Source organism: Camponotus vicinus, unplaced genomic scaffold, assembly GCF_025532165.1.
Source record: "Camponotus vicinus isolate PSW18456_S1 unplaced genomic scaffold, iyCamVici1.0 SCAF_1, whole genome shotgun sequence".
Taxonomy (NCBI): Eukaryota; Metazoa; Arthropoda; class Insecta; order Hymenoptera; family Formicidae; genus Camponotus; species Camponotus vicinus.
In genome coordinates, this window is record NW_028141945.1 from 21,729,358 (window position 1) to 21,754,964 (window position 25,607).

The 25,607-nt window shown below is 40.2% G+C and overlaps 1 protein-coding gene and 1 long non-coding RNA gene across 12 annotated transcripts in view; one reads left to right on the plus strand and one right to left on the minus strand.

Moving 5' to 3' along the window:
- The window catches only part of LOC145959517 (uncharacterized), a 55,577-nt gene that overhangs the window by 27,149 nt on the left and 2,821 nt on the right, over positions 1-25,607 (minus strand). For 3 of the 11 annotated variants that reach the window (XM_083078448.1, XM_083078447.1, XM_083078442.1), the window contains exon 1: positions 6,090-6,770. The gene's annotated coding sequence lies outside the window, so the exon portion shown is untranslated. Of the gene's footprint in view, positions 1-720; positions 961-6,089; positions 6,771-15,429; positions 15,547-23,477; positions 23,579-23,731; positions 24,197-24,475; positions 24,654-25,607 lie in introns of those variants that run through there. The other 8 variants (XM_083078444.1, XM_083078437.1, XM_083078443.1 and 5 more) reach the window with 5 other exon arrangements.
- LOC145959522 (uncharacterized) lies at positions 11,067-21,925 on the plus strand. The gene is made up of 3 exons (XR_014435069.1): positions 11,067-11,289; positions 17,995-18,242; positions 19,018-21,925. It is a non-coding gene; the product is annotated as an uncharacterized LOC145959522 (long non-coding RNA).

Below are 25,607 nucleotides of genomic sequence, written 5' to 3' on the forward strand. Positions count from 1 at the left end.
GATTCATTTATTTGAGTATTAATGACGGGTACGTATTTAGACGGATGATCGATAAGCGGTTATTAAAAAGAGAGACGAGTCGTCGCGACTCGCATGTCGATGACCGCGTTTGGAATTTAAATTCGACTTTATTTTGGCCGCCCCATCGGGCGAGCGAAACGAGACGACGTAACAATTTTCCCTCGATGAAGGAATGAAGAGACTAAATCATTTTTACGACTATTACCCGAAGCGAGGATTTATTTTTAACACCGCGCGATATATGCAAACATACACAGAGAAAAATATCATTCTACTGCCAAGAAAAGCGATTATTCAGTTTATTTTTCTTTTCTTAAGTAATAGTTTTCTTCAACAAAGAATATATTCTTGATAATAGTCTTAAAATATACTCATCACAAGTGTTAGAAAATCTCACTATCATGTACTCAAGAGAAGAATTTATTTTCTCTTCAAGAATATTGTAAAACTGTATCAAAGAAAAATCAAACTTACTTTACGCCAACTCTAGTAAGCAAACCAAATTTTTGCTTTAATTTAATATTCTTGACTAAAATACTGCACTTACTAAAATTCAGAATATATTCAATTAAATTTAATGCTTGTGGTGAACTTGTGATATATTTGCGGATATACAAACTTATGATATATTTAAAATAAATAATATTTACTTGAATACAGTATACATTTTTCTCTGTGTATGATTCAAGATACATTTACTTGCGTCGGTGAATTTTAATTTCCCGTTTCCACTCGTTTGATCGCATATCGAGGTCTAGATTCGTGTCGTTTTGATAAAATTATGGAGTGTTTTTAGGTACAGTTTCTTGGATGGTTTTTCAGTCGGATATCCTGTAAATCCTCTACACAACTCGCCCTTTGTTCTCGATTTAAATGCAATTTAGAGTCGCGATTTTAATGAAAGTGTCCATTTAATTTCTAATCGCGAACGGGTTAAAGAGGAGGGCCTTACATAATCGAAGGGCTCGAAAAGTCGCGTCGGATAACGATCGGCATCTGGATATCGCGATCGACTTCCATTCGTGCCCGGGCGATTCAACGTTAATGGCCGTCGTGTAAAGATATCTACGAAAATGACTATAATCACTCGCGCACGCGAGTTTTCATCGCGCAAAAATAATATCGTTGAATAGCACTTTTTTCTCGCCCGTGATTGAGATAATTGTGACGGCAAGAATTTAAACGCGGGTCGAAAGATTGAGGAAACGTCTGTGTGGTGTGTATTAGAGATTATCCGAGATATTTAATCGTTAAAAAATATCGCACGATTAAGATACAAAGATTGAACAATTTTAATTAGATATGATATTGCTTCAACAATTATATCAATTTTTTTCGCTTGAAAATGTTTTATTACGTCGCCTGGCAATATTTATAGCTCCTACAAAAATTTTTATCCTTATTAAAATTAAGAAACAAGATTGACACACAGAAAAAATAAGTATCAAATCAAAACTTATATACTTAAACTAACGCGTTCATTGTTTCGTATATACGCGACAATTTATAATCTTCTTAGAGGAATTTAATAATTTTAAATTTTAACAATATTATAGTCTTATTTTAATATTGTAATTGTCACCTCAAGAATATATAATTATTTAATTGTACTCTAAGAAAATTATAATCTTTGATTTAAAAATGTTATTTTCTATCCAACATTGTTTCTTTTCCATTCAAGAAAATTAAATCTTAAATCATAAGAATATATTTTTCTCGATTCAACTGTATAAAATGGCTTCATTCAAGTAAGCAATTACTCAAGCAATTATATTTTTCTTTAATTAACGCAATATATCTAATAATCTCATTTCAAAATTTCCATGTTAAAACTAAATATATTTTCAAAACAAGAATGTTCTTTTTTTCTGTGCATGTTATTTTTTTGTGTCAACATAATCGTGACGAGAAAAGTTTTTTAAACAATACGAGCAAGTATATACATATGTATATTCTCGGAAAAATTTATGATGAAACTTGTAAATACCGAATAATCGATCCTTCTAATTGAATTTATGACGCAAAAGTCTATCGTCTAATTTAAATAAAACAGCTATAAATTCGATTCGATTTGCGACGTAAACAAAAATACAACAACGTGCAAACAATTTCGTTGTTTAAATTTTCCCGAATCTAATCGCCGATTACCGATTCCGGAGCATGTCCCAGGCAGTTGTTTTAATCACGGCCACGCGATATCGTATATATAAATACATGTAGATTGGATTAATCGCCAGTAAATATCCGGCCGCGACGCGAAGCAAATGGCAATTAAACGCGGAATGTTACGAATGTAACGAAACGTCTCGACGCCGAAACCTATGAAACCCGATATTCTCATCTACATCTTTACGTTCGCGCGCGATTATCCGGATGGTTACGTGGACGCTAGATACACGGCACGATTACCGGCCATCTCTCCCGCGACGCAAATCGTAATCGGAGACTCCGGAATATCTCCCGAGGAGATTCGGAGCGTATTTCTCCCGATATATACGCAGCTTTTAATTAAAAACGGAACCGAGAAAGAGAGAGAGAGAAAAGAGTCGTGCAACAAAAGGAGAGAGAGACAGAGAGAGAAACAATTCTCGCGATGATGCATCGCGAGTTGAACGACACAATGCGTTCGCCGCCGGAGACGCAAGTGCGTGAATATGCGTGTGCGTACGCGGTGAAAATCATAAAGTCGCGAGGCACAACGCAAGGTATAACGTCTTTGGTCGCTAACGGAGGTCTCAATCCGCGTCGTGCACACGCACAAACGCAGACACGACGATGACACGTTATATGCACAACGCGATAATAATCACAATGGCAGATCGATACGTCGCGCGAGGATTCCGTGTCGTGAAAGTCAAGGAAGGAATGCGCGCGACAACGGGAGGACGTCGCGTTCGAGTCAAACTTTATTATTGCACGATTGTCCCCCCCCCTCCTCCCCACCCCTCCCACCACGTCGCGTTTGTTTTCGTTCGCGCGCGCGCGACGTGTTTGTTGCGTCGCCCCCACCCGCGCTCTCTCTCTCTCTCTCTCTTTTTCTTTCTATCTCTCTTTCTACAATTCTACGATACACGGCGTATTGCGTAGAGTCGCGCGTATGTAACATGCGTAATCGTGACGGACGTGGCGGTCCGTTAATGAGCACGCGCCATCGCCGCTCCGAGGGATTGTCCGAGGGACGGATATCTCTTGATAAATCGACGAGGTATAAATCAATATTACGGCATTACTTTCTAATGTCGCGATCTTGGCGTTTTGCGCGATTCGGAGAAAAAGACTCGTTCGAGGAGACGAAACGCTGTTGTTTGTTGTTAACGTTGTAAGCGTGTAAACAGTCTCCCGATATTCGACTTGTTGATTCTAATTTATATATCCTACGAGCAAAAAGTATGAGAGCCAAAAGCGATTTTGAAGTATCAATATCGCGAATTGCGTCGCGTTTCATTCGCGCGATGCGTCTGAGAAATTGAATCCGAAGCTTGTCGAATACAATGCACAGAATGCACGCAGGAAAAAAGGACATTCTTGTTTTGAAAATATATTTAGTTTTAACATGAAATCTTGAAATGAGATTATATTGCGTTAATTAAAGAAAAATATAATTGCTTGAATAATTGCTTACTTGAATGAAGCCATTTTATATAACTCAATCGAGAAAAATATATTCTTATGATTTAAGATTTAATTTTCTCGAATGGAAAAGAAACAATGTTGGATAGAAAATAACATTTTTAAATCAAAGATTATAATTTTCTTAAAGTAGAATTAAATAATTATATATTCTTGAGGCGACAATTACAATATTAAAATAAGACTATAATATTGTTGAAATTTAAAATTATTAAATTCCTCTAAGAAGATCATAAATTGTTGCGTATATACGAAACAATGAACGCGTTAGTTTAAGTATACAAGTTTTGATTTGACACTTATTTTTTTTCTGTGCACAAAAAAAAGGACATACTTGTTTTGAAAATATATCTAGTTTTAACATGAAATCTTGAAATGAGATTATATTGCGTTAATTAAAGAAAAATATAATTGCTTGAATAATTGCTTACTTGAATGAAGCCATTTTATATAACTCAATCGAGAAAAATATATTCTTATGATTTAAGATTTAATTTTCTCGAATGGAAAAGAAACAATGTTGGATAGAAAATAACATTTTTAAATCAAAGATTATAATTTTCTTAAAGTAGAATTAAATAATTATATATTCTTGAGGCGACAATTACAATATTAAAATAAGACTATAATATTGTTGAAATTTAAAATTATTAAATTCCTCTAAGAAGATCATAAATTGTTGCGTATATACGAAACAATGAACGCGTTAGTTTAAGTATACAAGTTTTGATTTGACACTTATTTTTTTTCTGTGCACAAAAAAAAGGACATACTTGTTTTGAAAATATATCTAGTTTTAACATGAAATCTTGAAATGAGATTATATTGCGTTAATTAAAGAAAAATATAATTGCTTGAATAATTGCTTACTTGAATGAAGCCATTTTATATAACTCAATCGAGAAAAATATATTCTTATGATTTAAGATTTAATTTTCTCGAATGGAAAAGAAACAATGTTGGATAGAAAATAACATTTTTAAATCAAAGATTATAATTTTCTTAAAGTAGAATTAAATAATTATATCTTCTTGAGGCGACAATTACAATATTAAAATAAGACTATTATATTGTTAAATTTAAAATTATTAAATTCCTCTAAGAAGATTATAAATTGTTGCGTATATACGAACGCGTTAGTTTAAGTATAAGTTTTGATTGGACACTTATTTTTTTTCTGTGCAACGAAAATTTGTCAAATCTCATGCGCTCATCGTCAAAGAGAAAAATGTAACAAATTACACTTGGACAAAGAAGGTCGAAAATATGAATATTAAAATTATTTTCAATCGGAGTAAATTTTCACGAGAAAAAAAATATTCTTCTTTCGTCTTTATTCTTCTTCCTTTGAAAACCAGTTTGCGGACGCTAATTTAGTTTAATAATTGCTGAATTCCTGCATGCATTAGACGAGACGAAACGATGATTATTAGCATAATCGAGAATAGCGTGATGTCTCGATCTCGAGTCGCGAGTAAGACGATACCGCGCATCGATCGCGTGCACGATTCCATCGCGAAATTTTCAGAAGTCATTCGCGTAATCGTGACAAGGACGAATCCCGCCTTCGTCAGCGATTCGAACGTCGATATTTCGCGGAGGGAGCGATCGCGATAATTTCTGCAGTCGTGCGCAAAACGATCGGAAATGTCGAAATGGCCGTTGGCCCTTTTTTTCTCTCGACGCGAATAACCGCGTTGTTGACGGAAACCGACGCTTCTCTCGTCTCGGCCGCTTTCGCCTCTCGATCGCATTGACGATTTTCGAGTCGAATCGATTCGATCGAAACAGGATTACCCGCCGCGGGCGATGGACGGCAACGCGGATAGTTATGCGCCGTCTAAGCCGAACGTTAACGAAGGTTTCACCGTGGATTTTTCAGAAAATCGCCTCTACACGTTCCGTGCCTCTTTCTCTCTCGTTTACGCCCACGCGCGCGCGGCCAACCACGGAACCGGCCGGCGGGTAAGAGAGAGTGTATTTCTCGCTTATTATCCTTTCCTTCGATTTTCTCTAGCGAAGGGAAAAGAATACCGAGCCGAGGAGAAGGTGCCGTCTACGTATATTATATCCGCGGGTATACACGTATCCCGTGCGCGCGCGCGCTCGCGCGCGCACGTGTGTCGGCGAGTATCGGCGAGTATCGTCGGTATCTGTGACGTGTGACTCACCCGCATACGCGGTTCGATGTACACGCCGGAGATTTACAGCTCATTACCGATTTCATACCCGGCGTCACGATCGATCCGCCGCGTCGAACCGAGACGAGACGAGACGAGACGAGACAAGACGAGACGAGAGGAGTCGATATACCTAGCGGAATCGTCGGTATCGCGTGCCATATCGATACGTGACACCGCTTGACGTTTACGCGCTCGCGCGCGCGCGCGCTCTCCAATCATTGTTTTCCCTCTCTCTCTCTCTCTCTCTTTCGTTACCTTTTTCGCCTTCTTCTCGTCACGGGTTGTCGGATGATCCGCGCGATTCGGGAACAATCTTAGCGATGACAAGTCACTCAAGCGAAGAAAAACACTCGACGAGATCTCGCGACGATCGAGATTCCGTCAACCACGGACGGAACGTAACATCCACAGCGAAGCGCGCGATACGTCAAGGAAATGTCAAACGACGAGTCTCGCAACAGTAGCGGCAACGGGAGCAGCGACGGCCGTCGCTCGCGTGGGAGTGTGACATAATAGCGCGTTCCGTCTCTGCCCGCGGAATCTCCGCTCCTCGATCTTCGTCGTCCGATCCCGCGATCGGAGACTCCGATCCTCGGAGATCCCGCCTCGATTCCTCCCCCGAAGATACTTCACGACGAGTATTATCTATCTCGATGGATATTGGCGCGCGACGATTCCGCGTCACGTGACTCCGAGTCCGAGCCGATTTTCGTCTCACTCGCGCGATTTCAAAAGCGGAGCAACGCGCGCCGATGTACGTACGTCGCGCGCGACAGCGAGCCGGCTGCGCTTGCCTAGGCTCTGCGCGTTCCGTGGTGCACGACGACTCGAGAGCCGAGCGGCGGACTGAAGTCGGGCCGAGGTGAGCGGAGGTGACTTGCTACTCGGGCCGGGCCGGGGCCCGCAAACGCGGCGAACCACCACGAGCACCGCGGCGGCGGCGGCGTTGCGACCGGTCGAGCGTACAAGGAGGAAACAGATCTCCGTGTGTGTCTGTGAGCGTGTGTGTGCGCGTATGCGCGCGCGCGCGCACGTTGCACGTACGTGCGGTGCGCGCGTGTTGGTGGAGACACGGGTGTACCTGGCGGGAGAAGGTGCCCCGCGCGAGCGAGGGCCCCCCCTCGAGGCACCTCGCAGCCTCGCGGATCCGCCCGTGCATCTTCTCCGTCGCCATCGCCGCGAAAGTTTCCGCGTTCGCGACGAAAAATGGATACGTAGGAACGTGGGTTTCGACGCGGAGGAGAAGGAGGGAGGGAAATTGCGCGAAGGCGGAGGATTCCGAGGGAGCGGAGGGCGAGTTTTCGGTACGAAAACGAAGGAAAGCGCGCGCTCGAGTGGATTTGACGATAATTGACGGATATGTGTACCAGGCGAAGATATCGAGTCGTTAAACAATGGCTCGGAAATATTTAACGATCGCTTTTTATACGCACGTCGAATACACTAATTATATGTTGTGGAAATTTGATTGGAGCGAATTTTAATCGCTGCCCGATGCGGGCGATTCGAATCGCCCCCGGGGCAGAAACGCGCCCCGATAATTTCGCGCGCGTAACGCAAAAGTGCGCAACGTTAAGCTCGACGGTCGATCCTCCGATACCTTTCAAAGTACCCGCAAATGTCATTGGAATATGAGACGCGAGGTATATCGTAGAGACAGCCGCGTTTCGCGGAATGCGAGGCACGGGATTCTTGATTTCGCGATTTTTTCTTTTTTTTTTCAATTTTCACGCGAGCCTCGCACAATGCCGCGGTTACGTAATCGTAAAAGCGTAGGAAGCACATGGATTGATTAGCACACGAGAAGGAGAAAGGTTGCGGCCATATGGAATATTGGCTAGTGGCTCTATGCGAATCACGCGCGCGCGCGCGCTCGCGAAGCGAGTCGCGGCCAGACCACGTGGGTGTCATCACACGCGTGTGAAAAAAAAGCCCAGAGAGATTATATAGACGCACACTATCCTCTCTCTCTCTCTCTTGACGTTTAGAGCAGTGATTCTCAAAGATTTAAACGTTACAAACACCTTGAAGAAAAAACCAATATACATAAATGCTTGGTGCAAATTTTGTCTCGTGCTTAGAAATGTCCATGATAAAAAATGAGCGCGATAAATAATTCGCGATTCGAGTTTGCGGTGGAATAATAGGGCGCCGCGGGCGAAAAAAAGTTTGAGAACCATCGACCTAGAGGAGAAGTGCGTAGAGGAGTGTAGGCACAACCGCAATATCGCCAAGGGACGGTGCATAAAGGATCCCGATAGCAATGACTATAAATTCACTCTAAGCGCGAGTCTAAATATAAACTACGCGCGAGAGTGGTTATCTCCCAGAGTGTAAAAATCGCATCTTTATCCCATTATTATTACTAATGCGACCTCTCCCGTGCGATTATGCGATTTTATATTCCTCCCGGTCTTACTACATTAATGCAACACACCTGCCTCGCTTTAACGCTTCGTTAATGTCGGACGCTTCGTTACGTCGAACTTTATCCCGTGTAAAGTAAGTGTGCAAGAGGGGATGTGTTAATTATTCCGCGCGCGCAAAATCATGCATCGCAAATTAACACACGAGTCTTGGAGCGCATTTCCTTTTATACGCCCGGAGGATTTTTTCTCGGCGACGAGAATTTTATCGAAAATATACTATCATCGTCGAGAGAAATATAATTTAAAATTATTTAAATTAAGCTTTGTAGTATCTATCTGAAAGAAATATTGTCGAGAATCCCTCGGGAGAGATGTTTAGTTGATGGTTTAATTAATAACGAATCGCAAATAAAAATATAAATCCTGCAGCGCATTTTTCTTTATACATCCGAAAGATTATTTCTTGGCGACGAGAAATTTATCGAAAATATACCATCATCGTCGAGAGAAATATAATTTAAAATAATTTAAATTAAGCTTTGTAGTATCTATCTGAAGGAAATATTGTCGAGAATCCCTCGGGGAAGATGTTTAGTTGGTAGTTTAATTAATAACGAATCGTAAATAAAAATGTAAATCCTGCAGCGCATTTTTCTTTATACATACATCCGAAAGATTGTTTCTTGGCGACGAGAATTTTATCGAAAATATACTATCATCATCGAGAGAAATATAATTTAAAATAATTTAAATTAAGCTTTGTAGTATCTATCTGAAAGAAATATTGTCGAGAATCCCTCGGGAGAGATGTTTAGTTGGTAGTTTAATTAATAACGAATCGCAAGTAAAAACATAAGTCCTGCAGCGCATTTTTCTTTATACATCCGAAAGATTATTTCTTGGCGACGAGAAATTTATCGAAAATATACCATCATCGTCGAGAGAAATATAATTTCAAATAATTTAAATTAAGCTTTGTAGTATCTATCTGAAAGAAGTATTGTCAAGAATCCCTCGGGAGAGATGTTTAGTTGGTAGTTTAATTAATAACGAATCGCCAATAAAAACATTAATCCTGCAGCGCATTTCCTTTTATACGCCCGGAGGATTTTTTCTCGGCGACGAGAATTTTATCGAAAATATACCATCATCGTCGAGAGAAATATAATTTAAAATAATTTAAATTAAGCTTTGTAGTATCTATCTGAAAGAAATATTGTCGAGAATCCCTCGGGAGAGATGTTTAGTTGGTAGTTTAATTAATAACGAATCGCAAATAAAAACATAAATCTTGCAGCGCATTTTTCTTTATACATCCAAAAGATTATTTCTTGGCGATGAGAATTTTATCGAAAATATACTACCATCGTTGAGAAAAATATAATTTAAAATAATTTAAATTAAGCTTTGTAGTATCTATCTGAAAAAAATACTGTTGAGAATCCCTCGAGAAAGATGTTTAGTTGATGGTTTATTTAATAACGAATCACAAATAAAAACATCCTGCAGCGCATTTTTCTTTATACATCCGAAAGATTATTTCTTGCACTGAGAAAAAAAGTTATTAACTTGACCAAACCGTTCAACTAAATTATTATTTTTTTAATTGACATATTTAAATATTTAAGTTAAATAGATGTCATGTTAGATTTAATATATATTATTTAATTTAAATAGTTAAATATTTCAATTAAAAAAATAATAATTTAGTTGAATGGTTTAGTCAAGTTAACAACTTTTTTTTCTCAGTGTGGCGATGAGAATTTTATATATTATCATCGTCAAGAGTAATGTTTAAACTAAGCTCTATAGTATCTATTGGAAAGAAACATTATCAAGAATCCTTTAAAAGGAATGTTTAGTTAATGACAAATCACAAATAAAAATATAAATCCTACAGTGCATTTTCCTTTACATGTCCGAAAGATTATTCCTCGGCGACGAGTCTTATCAAAAGTATAACATCATCCAAAACAATATTTAAATTAATATAATTATCTTCCTGTTTGGAAGAGATATGTCCCTTCTCGAAATATATCCAGTCGATAGTTTAATTAATGACGAATCGAGAATGTTTACATGGAAATCCTCAAGAGAGAAGGATCGATTGTGGACCGATTCACGATCCGAAAAGGTGTAATAATTTTTGCATAAATTGCAACACGTGTTCACGTGCGAGTTTGTCTAGCGTAGCGGCCGATACGCTATAGTGAATGTAAAACCGAGCGTACAAAATTGAATATTTAAAAGATTACGAGCCAAGTCGCGCGCGAGAGAGGATACGGGGCAGTTACTCGCCCGACTCGCATACCGGCTGCCCTTTCGATAATACGATCGATACCGATCTCGATGACGTAGCCGTCTCGCGCTCGCCGCGCGAGCGGAGACGAAAAGCATTCGAAGAAAAAAAGAAAAAAAAATATTCCTCGCATTAATCCCTTCATGCGTATAATTCAGGCTATTATCGGTCCATTTCGATCTCTATCGGAAATACGAGATACATTGTATCCTGCAAAATGAACGGAGAAAGACGATTTTCCCGAATAAATACAAAATTAATCATAATTAATTTAAAAAAAATTATTTTATATTTTTCAGGAGGAGAGTCGTATTAAGGTTTACCGGAGATACTGTATACAGGTGTTTCTTAATAAGTGCGAAAATTTTTAGGAGATGATTCTTTGTCGAAAATTAATTTTTCATATAAACATTAAAAAGTTCTAATAAAAAATTGAATAGAAGTTGCTTTTATCCCCTTATAAGAATACGGGAGGCTGAAAAAAATATTTATAAATAACCTTTTTACTAGTAGAAAATATCCACCTAATTTCATTTCTTCAACTTGTTCCAAATTTGAGAAAAAAATAAAAACCCCCCTTAATTTAACAAAGACTCATCTAAAATTTTTCGCACTTATTAAGAAACACCCTGTATATTATTACCCTTCAAGATGATGTATAAAAGTAGAGATGCGGAACGCGAGAGAAGCGATGATATACGGAAGAAAGCGACATCCCCGGAGAACCGTAAAGTAAACTGAGAAAAACATCACACGCTCGGGCGGCCGTCACTCACCTGAGCAGTTGGTATGTATATGAAACGATATAAGTGCATTGTGCTCGTTAATGCGCTGGCAAGCGCGTAATGCTTGCGTACGCGCATAAATATTTATGCTATTCGAACAATCCCTAAAACGAAATGAAGTCTCTACAGCCGTGACGGGAACGCGCTCGCGTATTATCATTGATATTCCGCGTGTTGCTTCTTATTATCAATCTCTTCAGCGATATTACCTTTTCAATGCCGAGTATTTTCCTTCGCTCGTGCGCACGTCGATAAAAAAATTATTAAATATTTATTTTTCGCTAATCGAATTTATTTCTCTTAAATCGGATATCTTTGCAATTAATCTCCTTCTCTGGCATTTCAAGTTATTATTATTACAATTTGGAATTTCGAAAATTCTAACAAAGATCGGATGTTTGTAACCAGACGCGTGTTTCCAGGCGTATTATTATTAATAATCTTAGTTATCTTAATTATCTTGATATTTCTAAATTCCTGCAAAGTGTTTCTCGCTAGCCATTTCTTTTTTTTTTGCTCGCTAAGTGACAGGTTTAGATTTAGGGATGCAACGAGGACAGAACCCATTGAGCAAAGCATTTGTCGGAGAATAAATGTGTATTCGTTTGCGGTTACGCAGGCACGTATACTTTTGGCCCGTAAAAATCGAAAGGAGAAATGGACGCACACAGGAGAAGAGATATTTATTGTATCTTTTCGAAAGATTTTTTCGAGAATAGGAAGAAATTATATAGAAATATAGGTATAGAAAAATAAAGTATTGAATAAAGATTAGATATAAAAATATTAAGGCTAAATATAAAACAGTAATAAGAAAAAGAAAAAGAAAGATCTCCATTAGACACGTAAAAATTCTTATAAAGTAAAATCTAGAATGTATAATAAAAATAAATATACAACAATTACGTAAAAAAGAGAGATGATATAAAAATGCATCTACGCAATCTACAAGACCAAACGCAGCAAGACGATAAAAGAGGAAATCGAAAAAAATTCTTAGAAAAAATAAAATCTAGAATGTATAATAAAAATAAATATACAACAATTACGTAAAAAAGAGAGATGATATAAAAATGCATCTACGCAATCTACAAGACCAAACGCAGCAAGACGATAAAAGAGGAAATCGAAAAAAATTCTTAGAAAAAATAAAATCTATAATGTATAATAAAGATAAATATACAATAATTACATAAAAAAGAGAGATGATATAAAAATACATCCACGCAATCTACAAGACCAAACGCAGCAAGATGATAAAAGAGGAAATCGAAAAAAATTCTTAGAAAAAATAAAATCTAGAATGTATAATAAAAATAAATATACAACAATTATGTAAAAAAAAAGAGAGATGATATAAAATCGCATTTACGCAATCTACAAGACCAAACGCAGCAAGACGATAAAAGAGGAAATCGAAAAAAATTCTTAGAAAAAATAAAATCTAGAATGTATAATAAAAATAAATATACAATTATGTAAAAAAGAGAGATGATATAAAATCACACTACGCAATCTACAAGACCAAACGCAGCAAGACGATAAAAGAGGAAATCGAAAAACGAGAGAAAGAGAGAGCTAGCGAGCGATGGAGGGAAATAGAGAAAGGCGAGAGAGGGAGAGATCGAAGAGAGAGAGAGAGAGAGAGAGAGAGAGAGAGAGAGAGAGAGAGAGAGAGAGAGAGAGAGAGAGAGAGAGAGAGAGAGAGAGAGACATAAAAGCGGACCAAGGGAGACGGACTCGTTGGAGCCGAATGCCGCTTCTCTCGCGACGGGAGCGAAGAGAGAGAGGGAGAGAGAGAGACAGAACAGCGCACACAACGGCGTGCATACGTGTCCCCTCCACGCGAATTCATCTTGCACGTGCAACCCGTGGAGTACGCGCGTGTGCGTGTACAAAGTAGGTCCATGGAGCGGAGGAGAGACGACGGAATGAACATCGCCGTCCCCTCGCGGCCGGTGCGACCAATCCGCGGCAAGCGCGAGTTGCGTGAAGGCGGAACGCGTCGCTCTTTCGCGTACGTACATCCGTGCTATTTATTATTCAGTTTGCAAATACGTGGCAAAAATGATCTCTCTCCCGACGCGGCCGCGAGCCCCGCGCGCGCTCCTTCTCGCGAGGAGCCGGGGCCGGGAGGTGGAGCCAGAAGGCAAAGGAAGAAGGGTAAACGACGAGAGATATCGGCCGTTAATTTGTTAGAAACGCCACTGCCGCGGGACCGATCGCGTAGCCTGCCTGCGTACGTCGTGCGTGCGTGCGTGAGCCTGTATGCGTGCATCGTGACACGTCACGCGACGTTGCCCGGCCCCGTTTCACGCGACCCACGAGCGAGACTCGCGATATGGGAGCGATGGGAAAAGGATCAATGTATCGATTGCTTTTCGATAAGGCCGTCCATATCGATAATTATTATCAGCGATAGGCTGATGGCAGAGAGTCAATACGATGATAGCGATATCGATAACCCGATGTCCTGGCGCGTCGGTGATCAGTTGTCTTGAGCGAAGACGAACAGGGGAAGCACGCTCGTCTTATGCAAAACACCCGTATATCCTTCGTTTTTTTTTTCCTACGAACGCGTGTAGTCGCACCTCTTTCTCTCTTTCTTTTTTACCATTCACGCGCGTGTTCTCTCCGCGCATATTTCCGCGCTTCACACACTCGTTGCCGATATCATCTCCTTTCTTTCGCGCGTTCTTTGAAGTTCGCCACCACCTCGGATTCCGAGAAAAAAATGCGACTTGACCGCTCCATCGTAATTACAAAATTGCGAAAGCTCGTGATTATCGCGCGTGTCATTTGATCGGAACTGTCAAATCTTTCTCGCGTGTAATTTATGGCGAATACGACGCGGAAGAGAGGAATATCGAGAAACCATCGGGCAAGTGATGCGTCCCATCACTGGTCAGACATTCGCCAAAATTGAAGCCGCGCGTGAAAGCTCCCACCGTAATCTCGAATTAATTAAAGCCTTCAACGGCGTAACCTACTTGCCTTTAACAAATATTTCTGGGAAGCTAAAGAGACTTGGAAAAGAATTCGGTACCCATAATTTCCGAAACACATAAAATATTAGAATGAGACTAAAGTCTCTGCGCGATGTTTTACGATCAATTATATCGTGGGAAAATTTTTATCACACGAAATAAAAAAATAATGATAAAAACGCGCAGTGTGCTTCCTGTCTCTTTTTAATTTAAAAAAAATTAATGTTGTTGACGATCTAAAAATATCTCTTAATTTCCACTTTGATTCTCTTAAGATTAATGTTTTGACGCGATCAAAGAATATTGATAAATTATACGGTGCTGACACAGAGATTATCGCGTATTTCCCATTCACGTCATTTAAAAAAGAAGCGCGGTTCAAAGTTCAAGGCACTTTACGCCCTACTTCCTCCGCGGCTGCTTCGTTCGAGCCGTAAAACGGCCTCTCCCCGAGGATAGGCGCACAAATTAGAATCCTCCGTGATTCGCAAAAGTCACAGTCGAGTTGGCAACGGGTCGGTGCATTAATATAAACCGCGTCGCTCCGACTTTTCTTTCGGCGGCGAGACTTTGTTTACATCGCAACGAAGCGTCCTAAGATTCTTTTCTCAATATCGCACTGAGAAAAAAAATCTGGTTGCATTAATTAGAAATCTGGTAGATTCAATCAGTATGTCTGTTGGAAAATGGACGAATCAAAATTCCTTTAGAAATTACCAGGTGAGTATGATTAACTCCTTCCTGTTAAATTTACCAAATTTTTTCTTGTTAATAATATTAAATTTACTTAAAAAGTGGCATCACTGTGTCCATATTTAGTTAATAACAAAAAGTTTTATAGAAAATACTAACCAAATCCTTGTAGTAAAATCAATTAAACGTTCTTGTTATCACAATAAGATTTTTAAATGCCTTCTATCAGATACGTCTTGTTGATACAATCAAAAATTCTTCTCAGTGCGAGATTTTTATTTTCGCATAAACATAATTTTTTTGCAGCCTCGATATGCCTACTTTTCCTCTATTTTTTATCATAGAGATAGTTTAGGGAAACGAGATTCTCTCCGCGGACAGGGCGACGTATCTCTCTTCCGGTTGCGAGGATATTAAAGACCGATTTTCCGAGTCGTGGAGAATGCGTTAGCGGCAACTTACTCACTTGACGGCGCAAAACGGGAACGTTGTGAAAGCCCCGGGTCTTCAGCCTCCTCGTCTTCGTCCTCTCGACGTCCCCTCGTGTTCCTTGCGCGGCGACGACGTCGGCCCTCCTTGCTAGGAAATAAGAAATTTTCTTGAGAGATGCGAGACTCTCCGTGCGAGGGAGGAGGCCTAGCCAAGCGAACATAGTTAATTTAGATTGTATCGCGTGAGAAGCAGGAAATGACGAAATATCCTGAGTGCTGACTTATGCACGACCGCCTCGTGTGCTGTGGCGTCGTGCTGCTGCTCCTCGACCTCAGCCGCGGCTCCGACACGCAAGGATGATACTTTTTTTTTTCTTTTAATATATCCTATTCCGAAAGAGAGAGAAAGAGAGAGAGAGAGAGAGACTTGACCTGAACCGCACGACGTACTGTTGGCGAGAACATCGCGCGACGCGTGCGATGCTGCTTGCCATTTCATGCCATTTTGACATTTCATCCTTGAAACGCACTGAATTGAAAAATCTTGGATACGATTGATACTGAAAATTCAATAAAACACGCGCGCATCATTTAAAAATATCCTGATAAAATCCTTGTTACGTCATATTTTGTGAGTCGTCGATACCGTGAGAAACTGAGGATGCTTCTCTTTAATAAAAACTCTGCAAGAGACTGAAATTTATTTTTTAATCTCTTTTTTTTATTTTAAATGTTCCAATAATTGAGAGCCTTTAGATGAAATTTAATTGAAAAGAAGTCAACTGCGAAATAAGTTTCTATTTTTTTATTTAAAATCTTGAATAAATTACACTTGATTTTATTATTTCGTTACCTTTTCACGCGAGCGCATGAAATGTATTATAAAGAATTGGGCATGGCCCTGTCAGACTGTCTGTCAGGTCGTACCCCATGGAAATCTCGTCAATGCATTAAAGGAAGTGACGCGCGAATAATTTGTCACACGTGATTGAAGACAGCGTATAATGAAGGCTCGAGTTCCCAGTACAACGTCATCGATATTAAACGACCGTGCATACGAGGTTGCACGAACGCACAATATATTCTTATATATACGAATAAGTTGCCACGTTAAAACATTAATATAATTTTAAATCAAAAAAATATCTTGTATTATAAATAGATTTAAATAGAAGCATGCAGTCTTTAAATAATCAGTCTCCAATAATCTTAATACAGAAAAAAAGGACATTCTTGTTTTGAAAATATATTTAGTTTTAACATGGAAATCTTGAAATGAGATTATATTGCATCAATTAAAGAAAAATATAATTGCTTGAATAATTGCTTACTTGAATGAAGCCGTTTTATATAGTTGAATCGAGAAAAATATATTCTTATGATTTAAGATTTAATTTTCTCGAATGGAAAAGAAACAATGTTGGATAGAAAATAACATTTTTAAATAAAAAATTATAATTTTCTTAAAGTAGAATTAAATAATTATATATTCTTGAGGTGACAATTACGATATTAAAATAAGACTATAATATTGTTGAAATTTAAAATTATTAAATTCCTCTAAGAAGATTATAAATTGTTGCGTATGTACGAAACAATGAACGCGTTCATTTAAGTATACAAGTTTTAATTTGACACTTATTTTTTTCTGTATATAAAAATTAAGTAAAATTTTTTTTTATTTTCCCAATAAATATTGACGAATAAAAATGTTATTACGGTTGACAAGATAATTAATAATATTAATAATTGTTGAAATACCGAGATATACGTAATGCATAGAAAGAAACGTGGGAGATGATGCACGATGACATTTCGTTGTTAGCGAGGTGTAACGAACGTCGATGCCGCAAGGACATTCCATATTTCGCTGTCGCAAGGTGAATAAGAAGACGCTCGTCTATAAGGTGTTATAAATAGAGACGTGGGTACTGTACTTAATTCCGCGCACGAAACCGGGTTCTTTCCGTCACACTCCCATGGAGCTTGGTCACCTGAAGAGTTACTATGCCCAATTAACCCTTTGAGAACCGTACGTTCTTGCCGGGCATTGCCACTTCCGACGTTGCAATAGTTTTTGCCGTGCGATTTTAGCGAGAGATCATTATTCGAATTACGCGAATCATGCCAGGGGAATATTCGTGTCACGATCACATATATCGCGAGTCCAAGTTCTTTTAAAATTCTAATACGGATAATTATCGCGTACATTTTTTCGTATCATCCACGTGAGAAAAGCAACCAACGTATACCATCTGACATTGGACGTTATATCGACGCATCTTAAATCGATGACGACCATTACGGTTGCGTGCAAATACGATCCCATTTCCACATGAGCTCTCAACTGGAGAGAGAGAAGTCGGGAGCGATTCTTTAATCTCTCACCTGTGACCCAGACGCGATACGCGTCGGCGAATGACAAACGTGTCGGACAAGAGAGAGAAAACGATCTTTCGACGGATTGTATACATTTTTGCAATCGCAAGATTTTTACGATAATTTAAAATCGAGACTAAAAAACCAAGTATCGCTGTTTTAGCTCGCGAAGCGAGCAACGAGAAACGAATCCAACATGTATATTTATTATTTGTAGCTTGGAAAAACAAAGGATTTCTCGACGATAATGTTGGAGGAGAAAAATGTCGGTCCTCGGAAAGAAGAGCGGTTACAAGCACGCTACCGTACGCGCATCGATAATATTCCCGAGAGCCTCATTAACGATCCAGGAACGTCTATCCCCCGCCACGCAAGTAATTATCTGTTACAAAGCAGCGCCTCGTACGGCGTATAACAGCAGATCAGCGCAACGATTAAGCTCAAAAATAGTTCATGGGAACCCAGGTAAGCTAATCTCCATCGCATTAGTGTTGTTCCATACGTATAAAATGCTTTCCGAGGAGGAAGCAGCTGCACGCACCTTTACCGCTCGCGGGGTCATCACTTTCGAAAGACCGCGAACGCCTCAGCTGTACGAACTTCGCGACGAGTACCGCAAAATTCGTTCCGCCTAGAAATCTGTCCGTCTCTCTCTCTCTCTCTCTCTTTCTGATCAATCGTTAATTTCAGTCGCATATTGTTGATTAAATTTGATTTCAATTTTTCCAAAATTTTAAATCTACAGAAAATGTTATCGTTTATTTTTGCAATAAAAATATCGCTTCTTCAAATTCTTTTTCAATCACCCTGTGATATAGAGCCGTTTATTTCTAGTCTATAAATTAATACAATCGCGAATCGCTACTGTAGGATAATCGAGATCGCGTGCATCGGAATCGTGCGCATCGTTCGGTGTCTCTCGAAATCTACGAGTGCTCCTGGTGAGACAGGTCGCGGGTCCACCGCGGGAAAAATGACGGGTTCGCCAGTTGATAATCCACCCCGGCGGGATGTATATCTGCTATATACAGAGTGTTTGCATGCGATGCGTTCGAGAAATATCACTTATCGTTTCTTCGCGACGAGTCTCAAGATGTTAATCCCCACTCGATCGCACGTCTCTATACATCGCGATTTTTTAACATTCTTTAACATAATTTTCTAAAATGAAATAATCGATTCGATTGCTTTTACAATTCGTCATTTTGAAAAAATTTCCCTGGAAAAATGACAATTCCAGATTGCACGGGAGGAGTTTGCGAGCGAGATTCGTCGCGGAACACCCTGTATAAGCTAGCTGCCGTGTACCTCTACGGTACCTAGCTAGCTACCACCCGCAACCGACAGCAGGCCAAGCCGGGGCAGAGTCTTAGGCCAGGCCAGGCCGAGCAAGAGTCGTGTATAAGAAGGGGTTAAGAAACTCTCGAACTGAAGTGCCTACACCGGAAGCAGGGGCCTTGCTTTCTGGGCTAATAACCGTACCCACATCGACACGCGGGATCTGCGTGCGCGCGTACACGCTTAGAGGAGAGGAGAGAAGGAAAGAGAAAAAGAGAGAGAAAAAAGAACGCGAGAGGGAGGAGGTGACGAAGGAGAGGGTCGGTCGGAAACGGGGGGAGGGGGAGAGGTGTAATATAGCGCGGCGAGGTCTCTTTTACACGTGTGCGTTATGCACGCACACGCGAGAGCGGCATAGTGTGACGTGCAACACACAGGTGCGCCGGACCCTCTTATCAGCATGCAAAGCTAGATTTTATGTGCGATCGAATGCCGAGCCGGCGGGATTCGTACGCAAATCGCAATCGAGTTACATGCACGCGAGTCAATCGCGGGAAAATTGCCACAACGACGATATTTCGCAGCGAAAAACCGACGTCGTAGTCCGGATTCGGCCGATGAATCGATATCCGACGTATATTTATGATAAAGGCCTATATTTTTTATATATTGTATACATTTGTAGAGAAAAGTATTTGTATCAATTGTCTCGATTAATAACCTCGACCAAAGATTCGATTATCCGAATGTGCTAATTGTTGTTTACCCTCTAGTCGTATTTGAATATATTATAATTGTAATAAATGCACGCACAATTTCCTGTGCTTTAATTATAACTGCTAGCTCTATATACTACATTAATTATTCCTTACGTTGCTACAATTATAAATATGACTCTACAATATTGCAGCACATAATTTTATAAAGTGACGGTTCTCCTAAAGTGGATCTTCTCACCGTTCCCGGTGAGATTGATTATCGCTCTAACTGTATAGCGGATAGGTCTCGCAAACAGATAAATCTGCAATTAAATGCAAAATTAACCTGAATATGAAGCATGCGATTAGGTATCTCGCGGACGAAGTAACGTTAACGGCGAAGACTCTGCAGATAAACGACATCCGCTTGTGAAATTCAGAGAAAATCCAGAGAATGTGTGTTTAATTTTTATAAGTTTCAAAATATCTACATTTAAATGAATAATTTAAAAGAAAGGAGAGAGATTGATATATCGATTAATTAAACATTTGCTAATCATATGGATATATCGACCTTGTACGTAAAAATTGCTCGACGCGTATTTTAATTTAATTTCTCTACAAACGCCGCGAGATAAGTAGATGAAATCAATCGAATCGGTCGTGCGACTGTTGGAGTAACTCTAGGTCTGATTGCAAGGAATATAAGGAGGGACGAAACCCTTATCGTCCACAACAAAACGGTACGCTCTATCCCGTTTTCTGTTTCCTCCGGTCTCACGCGTACCAACGAATCCGTGGTGTGCGGGGGATTAAAAGGTTTCGGCTCCATGTGTCCCTGTCCTTTTTTAATCCCTTCCTTTCCTTCGTTCTTCTCTCCCACACACCGCTCTTTCTCTCTTTCTGCCTTCCCGTCCATCATCCCTTTCCTTCGCGTCTTTCCCTCCGTTTGACACATTCGTGCGGAAAAAATGCAGCTAGCTTCTCCCGAGAGCCGTATACACATATACGTATAGGAAAAGAGCGGATGTCTGGTGTGTAAGGAACCGCTAAAATGGTGTTCGTTCTTATCCGAAGATCTAGAGCGGCGATGCGAAGAGAGGCACGCGGAGGGCTATACGTAAGGTAAAAGAGGGCTCATGACTCTGGTCGGTCGGCTGGCTGGCTGGTTGGTTGCTGCTGGTCGTTTGGTTGGGCTGGTTAGTGCCGTTACCAGAAAGAGGCCACCTAGGTTCGCAACGAGTGTGCTGAGTTATGTCTCGAACTTTCTTTATAATGAGACACCGGGCTATGAAATGACAAACGTAATTAAAGCGAGCAGCCACCGGAGGTCAGGGATCCTCGAGATTTTCACAATGAGAAACGCGCACTCATAGTCTGTCCTTCTCTCTCTCTCTCTCTTGTCCATCCATCCTTCTTCTCTTTCTCTACCGCAACGTCTTCATTTACGCCACAGAGATTGCGTATTTCAGGATAATTTTTTGTCAAGAACGGCGTGCATCTCGTGATCGTCGTAGAAAGTTAATGTCACCGATTTAATGTCGCGCAGTGTTCCTAAAATTAATATCGTTGACATAATTTTATGTTAAATCGTTGTAAAAATATGATCTCCACATAATTAAATTAAAATGTCTAGAGAGAGTCTCTCGTGCATCGATCGATCAATCGTTTATATCGGCGCATACGTACATATATAAGTGTGCAATATACTACAATAAAAGAGATGGATGTATCTAGCGTAAATACAAAGGATTCGGGAGCGAATCGAACTTGTGTATGGGATTTTTTTCCAAACAATCATGCGAATGCAACCTTGCCCCGTTTTACGCCTCCCCGTGACACAACAATGGAAACGCAATGGTACAACACATTTCACTTTTTCGCAACGTGTGGGCCCGAAAAGTATTGCGCGATTTCCTTACCGCGCAAGAATTCACCTCAAACACACAATGTAGATTGGAATTGGCCGTGTACCGTAAAAAGCCTAATTATCATTTTGCGAAACCGACGGCGCGTCTCGCCGTGATTCGGCTTCTATTCATGAGCAACAGGCGGCTCGAGACAGGCGTAAACATCGAGATAAGACACAAACAGCTTTTTCATCTATCCTCCACGTCAGATCGGTATCGACCAACGTGCCCTAAACGGCAGATAAAACGCTAATACGGAGAGAAAAAGGGGAAGGGAGCGAGGGAGGGAATTCCCAATCTACTCCAGATTATCAAAATCCCAGGGCGAGACTGTATTTCCCATTCTCGCTTTTATTATCCAACGATCGCATTCCGCGATGGCTCGACGATTGGCGGATAAAATGCTCGAATATATCGGAAGTCGTGTCTCTCTCTCTCTTTCTTTCTCTCTCTCACCCTTGTAGCGTGCATGGGAAGAAAGGCGCGAGATGCCAAAGCTTATTTATCGGGTCCCTGCGTGCGGGATACGACGTCGCAGATACTTTTTCCAGCGAGCGCGATCCTTGCGTGGATTCGCGCCTCGAGAGAAAGAGCGTTTACATGTATACATTCCTTGATCCCCGCACAGAGAAAAATATCATTCTACTGCCAAGAAAAGCGATTACTCAGTTTATTTTTCTTTTTTTAAGTAATAGTTTTTCTTCAACAAAGAATATATTCTTGATAATAGTCTTAAAATATACTCATCACAAGTGTTAGAAAATCTCATTATCATGTACTCAAAAAAAAAATTTATTTTCTCTTCAAGAATATTGTAAAATTGTATCAAAGAAAAATCAAACTTATTTTACACCAACTCTTTTAGTAAGCAAACCAAATTTTTATTTTGATTTAATATTCTTGACTAAAATACTGCACTTACTAAAATTCAGAATATATTCAATTAAATTTAATGCTTGTGATGAACTTGTGATATATTTGCGGATATGCAAACTTATGATAAATTTAAAATAAATAATATTTACTTGAATGCAGTATATATTTTTCTCTGTGCGTACACAGAGGAAAATATCATTCTACTGCCAAGAAAAGCGATTACTCAGTTTATTTATTTTTTTTTTTAAGTAATAGTTTTCTTCAACAAAGAATATATTCTTGATAATAGTCTTAAAATATATTCATCACAAAATATATTCATTCACAAGTGTTAGAAAATCTCATTATCATGTACTCAAAAAAAAAAATTTATTTTCTCTTCAAGAATATTGTAAAATTGTATCAAAGAAAAATCAAATTTACTTTACGCCAACTCTAGTAAGCAAACCAAATTTTTATTTTGATTTAATATTCGTGACTAAAATACTGCACTTACTAAAATTCAGAATATATTCAATTAAATTTAATGCTTGTGGTGAACTTGTGATATATTTGCGGATATACAAACTTGTGATAAATTTAAAATAAATAATATTTACTTGAATACAGTATACATTTTTCTCTGTGCGTGCACAGGGATCCACCGACGATACGACCTCCCCTCCTGGCAATCGGCGCGTCTTATTCGCGCGCCGCGGGGGCTCGGCGTAAAACTGCTCCCGAGTTCGGTGGGGTCAGGGATCACGTTGGCCGCGCGCGATAAAGATCGCGCGTGAATGATTGCCGATGATATTTCACTTACTCGGGGGATCGTCAAACCTTTGTGTCGAGCGCTCGAACCGATACCGGGAATTCCACGGAAAACGGCGCAAAATGCCGCGTCTCTCTCTTCTCTTTCTCCTTCTTCGAAATGACATATGATGCGATATTGAGCGTACCTTTCGCAATGTCCGGGTGATGCAGCATCATCGCTCCGCTGATGTAATCTCCATCGGTCGAAGCGCACCAAAATTACTCAAAGCACCGGTGTCGATCGAATCTAGAAAAACAAAAGAGAAGAAGTAGAATAGATAATTAATTATTTATGATTCGTGGAAGCAATCGTCTAATTAAATGCACAAGTTGCAATTTATCTTTGCAGCAAAATATCAAAGTATTAAGGTTAATTCCTTCAACAACCATTCGTACTAACCGTTTAGCCTCTCGGATCTCCTTCATACTCGATTATTTCGATCACACATTTCAAGTTGAATATACAATATACATAATGCAGTATAAATGACACAAATCCCGCGGCAAACGGTTGAAATTGTATTATTGTCGTCAGATCGCGAAGCTCGACTTTTCAACACTTTTCAAATCGAGACACCTAAATCTATAAACACTTTAGGCGCCTACGCACGTTTCGGTGGCGCCACCTCTCGCAAATTGAGCAGATTCATGACCGAGCGCGCATTCGCGCCATTATGAAAATTTCAAAAGAAGAGAATAACCTACTCGTATTTACATGATATAACCAAATTTTGAGATGTTTCGCTATTATTGATAAGCTGGCTAATTTTCGCTCGAAAGCCACGAGAAGCTTAAGAAGCTTAGACTACTGCCATTTAATTAATTAAATACGGCATAATCCGATAAACGACATGTATCAGTTATCAAATTCACTCCCAATGGCTGCGTTCAGCAGAAAAAGCTGCTTTGCAACTGTTGTAAAATTCGTGAGCCTGATTTGGTGTATGCTCTTAATTTTGACTGAATCTAAGAGCATACACCAATCAGATTCACGAATTTTACAACAGTTGCAAAGCAGCTTTTCCTGCTGAACGCAGCCAATATCGTCCATAACGCTGTCGATCGTTTCTTCACTTATTCTTATGCCAGAGACATCCAATTAGCATGTTTTTATATGCGATAGTGATAATAACGATGATCTCACTTGTAACATCCTAATACGACGAGCTGTCACTTGGCAAAATGTCATTTTTCGAGCGAGTTGAAAACGCGTTCATCCGACTGACTCTGGCTGACAGATACGTAAAGAGTGAAGCTAGTCGATAATATTTCGCGCGGTTTTTTCAAATTTGAAAATCCTATCGTCGAAAGATCACAAATTCGCTTTTATACGATCGAAAATAATTGGAAATCAACCCGTCTCTATGCTTCTTCTAGACTCCCCAGCAAACACCAAGTAACAGTGTTACATAACGTGTAACAGTTATATTGTTGAGTGGGAAATTACAGCTAACAATTATACAAATGTTACTTGGTGTTTGCTGGGTCGTAGATTTATCAAGCGTAACGCGTCGAAGAGATACCGCGAGAGAACAATCTTAAGATCGTAAATGACAGCAGTCATTACGCATCTGTTTCCCATCGACTCCGATGACGTAATCGAGCGGCGCGCTACCGGAGGCAACTTTGAAACGCGTCTTCCCGCGTACGCTCGCTGCAAATGCATCCCGGCGCAGCCGGGGTCATTAATAATTCCCGTCTATGCGCTCTCAGCATCGGGAGAGATGCCGAGTCCCCCTGAGCGCGACCATTTCTAGAGGCACGTTAAAATCGCGGCTTCTGTGTGCGTAATGCGGTGGATGCGCGCCTCGGTCGTCGGTTTGTCCGACTCCCTTGACTCGATTTCGCGACCGCAAAACTCCGCCGGGAAGATATATCTCTCCCTGTGCGCGCCCTGCGAGCCTCTCGTCCGACCGCTCCTTCTCTCGCCCCCTTACCGTGCAGCCGGTGCCACGGACTCTCTGTCCTTGTCCCGCCAACCGGGGGAGGGAGAGGAGATGGCCAGACCCCGTCGCGGAGACAACATAAAGATTTAAGACTGGGAGATGCGCCAATAAACATGCTGCGCCCCTGCCGCAGTCAGCTCGCGCTTCTCTCCGTTGCGTTCGCCGCTGTTCCGTTTCTCATTCGGTTCCGCTCCGTTCTGCTCTGTTCGCAGTCACCAACATATACATATACACCAGGCGCACGCATACAGAATGTTCTCTTAGCAATCTCAATGTTAGATTCTAACGAATTCGGAGCATTTCTTTTAAATTGCCTATCGCGCGCTTCAA